Raw genomic sequence first — 6000 nt, 5'->3', positions numbered from 1 at the left:
TGGGTCTCTGAGATGTTTAGTGCTGACCATACTAAAACAGTGAATGATTTAGAAGCAGAGATAGCAAAATTAAATCTAAACTACAGGATTTAAGAGACCTGATACAGAATAGCACAGCAGGGACAATGATGATGAGGTAGAAGGAATCTACTAACAATTACTGTAGATGAAGCACTACAGGAAATTGAGTATTTAAAGAGTTGGATGAATATTACTCTACAAATTACCTATTTCAAGAAAGATTAAAGGATAAGCAGTCGGTGTTTAAGGGGTTACTGAACATTCCTGTTTTACCCCAATTTGACACACACAAGTATTTTTAACTCATTTTCAAGTTCATGTGTAAACATGGTGATCTGAGACTTGGGATGGATTTAATTTCCTTCTTCCTTTCCCTTTTGCATGATGTCACCGTGTGTTCCGCAAGTGCTTACACAACCAGAGCACTCCCGTCTCCCTGTCACCTTATGTTTTTGTCTCACTGACGAGAACAAAGTTTCACCAAGGAAGGAGAGTGGGCGAACCCCTGATCACCTTTGCAAATAGACTGTTCTCTAAATATGAGGTATTTTCTAGGGGAGTGGACACAGATAGAAATGGCCAATGCTTTTTCAACTTACAGGCATCTCAAATACTCCAACTTCCTGTTGTTTTCAATGCATGTGTTAAGAATTGCAATCATTATGAGCAGGCAATTGAAGTATTGGGAAATTGGTGGTCTATTTATGAGGAGGATAGACAGAAAATGGAAAAGCTAACAAAAATCAGTAGTTGGGAGGGACCCCAGACGCAGACCTCCATAGGTTACAACTATTAGAAGCCTGCCATTTCCAGAGGGAATGTACTGTAGGGCACCACATGAGATCCTTAAGACTGTATCTAGAGATTTACAATCCCTTGGGGAAGATAACTTCAATATGCTGGTCCATGTCGATGGAAACCACTGGCCCCATAGAAGATCTGGACCTCTTGATCACGAGTGCAACATTGCAGAGCTTGTCCCTTTTCTGCCTCTGATTATCCCAAATCGTGCATGCACCTTGATCAAACACTGCACTTTTCACTAATTGCTGAACAGGAGTTGTTCTTTGTTCCACTGATACAATACCCCAAAAAGGTAAGGAAAGAAAGTCAGAGATTCAAATTTAGAGAGTATTGGGGGTCTGTATGAAAAGGTATTTAAGGATTTGAGTCAGATGGCCAAGCAGAACAGATTTGGCAGGGCCACCAGCCAATTAGGCTGTGGTCTACTCTGCTACAAACAAATCTTAGTAGAAAAATAGGGGTGTCAGACCCAGAAAATGTCTGTGGTCATAATACTCACCACAGACGGTAGCAGTGCACCCTGTGTCCCAGACTTGGTAGGGTACCACTCAGTATGTATATGTAGAGTGCTTGACAAATCACCAAAAAATCTACTCGCCACCTAGCCCCACCTTTTAAAAAATAAATTGAATAAATTCCTAGTAAGAACGAATAGCAACATTCATTTCTGACATAACAGTTTATTGTATTTCATTTATACTTTACTACAATTAGTCCTTGTTATATAGTTGTGTGTGCTTGTGCGTGTGAAAATGTCAGATGACCTCACTAATCTAGAAAAAAAAGCCAGATGTGAATGACTTGTTTCCTGAACCCTTTAACCAGTGTCTGGATGCCCCCGCTTCACAATTTCTAAAGCAGCAATCCGGCCTGGGATCTTACCTGATCCGCAGTCCCTCAATGTCCAAGTACCCTCATTCCCACCGTACGCCATCTGGACCCTAAACTTCCTTTCACGTTGGAAGTAGACGCCACGGATATTGGAGCAGGAGCCTTTACTCTCACAGAGACAGTCCCCTCAGGATAAGCTATACCCTTGCGGGTTCTGTGAGTGGTAAAAGGTAACACATTGTGTGCTCATTTGCATGTCATTTCCCAGAATCCCTTGCTGCAGTGGGAGCACTGTATGCTAGGTGATAATGGTTGAAAGGCAGGGTGGCAGACTGTCTAAGACATGTGAATGTGCTCACAAGTGATATACTTTATTGGCTATATGCCAACGGTGGAGGTTTTTTTTGCCTTTTTCACCCACTATAACTTAAAAAAATATATATATATATTTTTTTTCTTCTTTGTTTGTTTTGTTTTAATACAGTAGCTATCATTAACCTTGCTGATAAACCACTAACTCTCATGTCACCAGAGGGAGAACTGTCAACACCAGTGCAGGATCAGGTCAGAGCCTAAATATTTTTAACACAGGTACAAGAACAGCCAGAAAAATATCTCCAATTTCCAGTCTAAAACATGACACCCATGGAGGGTAAGACAGGGACATTTCCCACTATTCTGAGGCTAGGAAAAAGGTTATGGTTTATTTTGTGAAAACCTCATCATAGGGTGCCAACTGGGAAGGACAACTTGATGTAATTCCAAAACTTGGAGGACAGGTCATCCAGATCAAAGGAGAAAAAACTAAAGAAGAAAAGAGGTTTATAACAGTGGTTACATTTAGATCAGTGTAAAATGTATCAGGCTGCATTTGAACTCTTTCAGGTTCAATGGTCAGGTGAGGCATACAGTAGATCAAGTAATGACAGCCTGTGGGACTGAAACAAAGTAATGATTGTAATTATGTTTGTTGTGTTGACAATAACAAGAAAAGGTCTGTGATGACATGCTTAAAAGAGCAATAACTATAAAAATGTGTTATTTAACCCTCCATAAGGAAATGTAAGGGCTTTTGTCCTAGACTTGTTTTCCCTATTTGGATCCACTATCAAAATGAAAACAAAAACATGATGCCAAGGAATTTTGGACAACAGTCCTGCCATAGGTCTTTTGAATCCTCATCCAGCCAGTAGTTGATTGTAACTTTAAAAATGTGTTATTTAACTCTGATAAGGAAATGTAGATGCTATTTTCCTAAACCTTATTCCCTATTAGGATTTTTATGTTGGAGATGAGAAGAGTAAGGACTAGAGATGGGGGAATCCACCCAAATTCATTTCCCGGATTTTCGCTGACGGTACCCACAAAATCTGTTTCGCAGTGTAAAATTCGTGAACGGATTTGGCCAGTTTAAATCCGTGCGGATTCATCCAAATCAGCCACTCCATACAAACTGTGGACAGATTTGTAGAATCCAATCCACGGATTCAGAAATCCGTTGGCAGATTCTTAAGAATTGGCGGAATTCATGGAGTAGATTGGTAGAATGAATTAAAAATCCAAAAAGTGCAAATCACGCGTTTTGACATTGATCCACTGAAATCTGCAAACCAAATGAACTGGCCGATCCGCTGCAGATCCAAATTAGCAGAAGAAATTTGCCCATCTCTAATACGGGCTTGTTTACCATCCTTCACACCACCATTGAAAAGTCATCTCACAATGCAGAATGCAGCCCTATGCACTGCAGTGCTATATACAGTAGTGCAAGTGTGCAAAAAAAAAGTGTTATCAAATTGACGCTCTTTACAAAATTGTGCGGTTCTTATATAAAAGAGTGAATTAGATGTTCTAATACATCAAAACATTTAAAAATGAAATACCAATATAATGAATAAACTGTGATGTGCAAAAAATATATAAATAAAAATACTTTATAAAGTGCAGCTCAAACCCTTTACAGGATTACTTCTTCAATCCTCTTCCGTGTCGTAGTCCAAGTGATGGGGAGTGCAAATATGTGAAAAAATGAAAACACAAAATAGTGCTAAATGTTTGATCCAGTTAAAATAGTTGCATGTAACCTATAGATTGCGTATTCACAATCTATCTGTTCTTTTAAAGCATAACCATCATTGGAAACATCAGGTCCGGTACATCTAGGTGTGTGGTAACCTTGAAAAAGAAAAAGAAGCCCCAATAGCGTAGACTGATAAAAAGATTTTTATCTGTAGGTATATCAAGGAATTTTCAAACTCACATGGTGTCAAGTTAGATCAGGCATATAAGATTGTGGTCACAGGTTGAAGAGGCGTCGTCCAGGACTCTCAGCATTACCCTACGCTCGCGTCCACAGCTCTCCGCGTCTCTCCGCCTGATCTCACTTGTGATTGGCTGTCTTCTGCAACTCCCGGTCAGAATACCCAGATGCAAGTTCAGGGAAGCAGCAGCGCCGTGATCTTCAATTCTCCACAGCTGTCAAACTCTGCGTGTTTCACTGGAGTTCCCAGTTTCATCAGGAGTGCTCTCAAGGCCTTGAGAGTCCTGGACAGCACCTGTGACCACAATCTTATACTGCACCGACACACTTTATTCGAGCAAATACCTGGTATGTACCTGGCAGATACCTGGAATGCGCCGCTCCTCACCTCTGACAAGCCCCGTTGCATTTGCCTTCCCAGCCTGGGTTCATGCCTGGCTGATGGGCGGCTGATTTGTTAAATGATAATGATTAGGATTTAATAGGCTGCAATGCTTCGCGTGTCTACCAGATGGCATAAATTCATGAATTGTAATGCAGTATATATATATACTGTGCAGTATTGCAGCCAGGGGGAATAAAATGCTTCAATCCCTGCCTAGAAAATAACCCAATATACTCGGGCAGAAAACAGTCACAAACCTCAATACACCCGGGTATACCCGAATTCGTGGGACTAGCCGAGCTCGAATAAAGTGTGTCGCCAGTGTATGCCTAATATAACTTGACACCACCTGAGTGTGAAAATTCTTTGATATTCCTACAGATAAAAATATTTTTATCAGTCTATGCTATTGGGGCTTCTATTTGTTATTCAAGGTTACCACACACCTAGATGTACCGGACCTGATGTTTCCAATGATGGTTATGCTTTAAAAGAACAGATAGATTGTGAGTACGCAATCTATAGGTTACATGCCACTATTTTAACTGGATCAAACATATTGCACTATTTTATAGTGCAAGACAAGTACATAGAACCTGCACTCCTCCCATTATCGAGTATGCAGCTAGGAAGAAGATGGAACTTACATTTATGGGGGGGGGGGGAAATATACAATTAAAGCGCAAATCCTGTTTGCTGGCACCAGACCATTTTCCACTCTGCTGTCTTGCCACACCACCCCAAGCCCTATTAGCTATGTGATGGTAGTGTGATTGCAGTGGATAAAGAGATTTTACAGGCAGTGTAATGTAACAGGTCAAGAAGTGCCTAAGGTATCTCCACATGACTCCTCTTAGATGTAAAACTCCTAGCAAGGCCTTAAGGTGGAGACCGTGAAGATGTGTGGATCTCCTTGCATCAGGAGGAAAATGGGGATGCAGAGGGTTGCTGACAGTGCCTCCAACAGACATCACAGCTACTGCACTGCAGATGGTGGTACAGTTCAATCGTTCCTGGTGGCATCCATTCCTGCACCTTCGCACCACTGCACCAAACAGAATGCAGTAGACAACCAAATATTCACTCACCATGCAATGGCATAGTAATTCAAAGTAGATGGTTCCTCCAGATCACATACATCATGCCCGTGGCTCAAAGATTGTACATATTACCTGCTCTCCTCAATTTGTGATGTATGCTGCTTGTAATAGGATTGGCCTTACATTTATCGAAAATAAAAAGCAATTCCTGGGTTCCAACCAAATTTGGCTAAAATATACTAGTGACATTTTTACATTTAGAACCTAAGTCTGTGTAACAAAGGAGTCATTTGGTTGCATCTTTTAATCAAAACATGATTCAAGCCTGCAAACCTTGTCATGGTAAACTCCGTTTAGCAGGTACTTACACTAAATATATGCAATCTCTTATTGTCCTATGGACTAAACTTTGTGAAGTATGTGAAGGTGCCCTAAATGGGTTAACTAAATGAAGCATATAAGTATTTGTGATTTAGTGCAATTAAAAGGTGGCCAAATCCAGTAACAAATTTCCCGTATTATAAAGGTAAACTGTGGGTGCACAAATACCCCAATGTGAAATATTAAAACTTACAGATACCTCTTCTTTCTGTGGCTCAAAAAGTAAGAAGGTGTAACAGCCTGTGGCCTACCATGAGACATCTACACGAAACACTGCT

General features: G+C 40.6%; 1 protein-coding gene across 1 annotated transcript in view; it reads left to right on the top strand.

Moving 5' to 3' along the window:
* The first annotated feature begins 496 nt into the window (after positions 1-496).
* ITGA4 (integrin subunit alpha 4) overlaps positions 497-6000 on the top strand; it is a 158272-nt gene continuing 152768 nt past the window's right edge. Inside the window, exon 1 of the mRNA XM_075608909.1 lies at positions 497-565. The gene's annotated coding sequence lies outside the window, so the exon portion shown is untranslated. The remainder of the gene's footprint in view (positions 566-6000) is intronic.

Source organism: Ascaphus truei, chromosome 7 (genome assembly GCF_040206685.1).
Source record: "Ascaphus truei isolate aAscTru1 chromosome 7, aAscTru1.hap1, whole genome shotgun sequence".
NCBI classification, from domain to species: Eukaryota; Metazoa; Chordata; class Amphibia; order Anura; family Ascaphidae; genus Ascaphus; species Ascaphus truei.
This window is presented reverse-complemented; position numbering and strand designations above follow the sequence as displayed.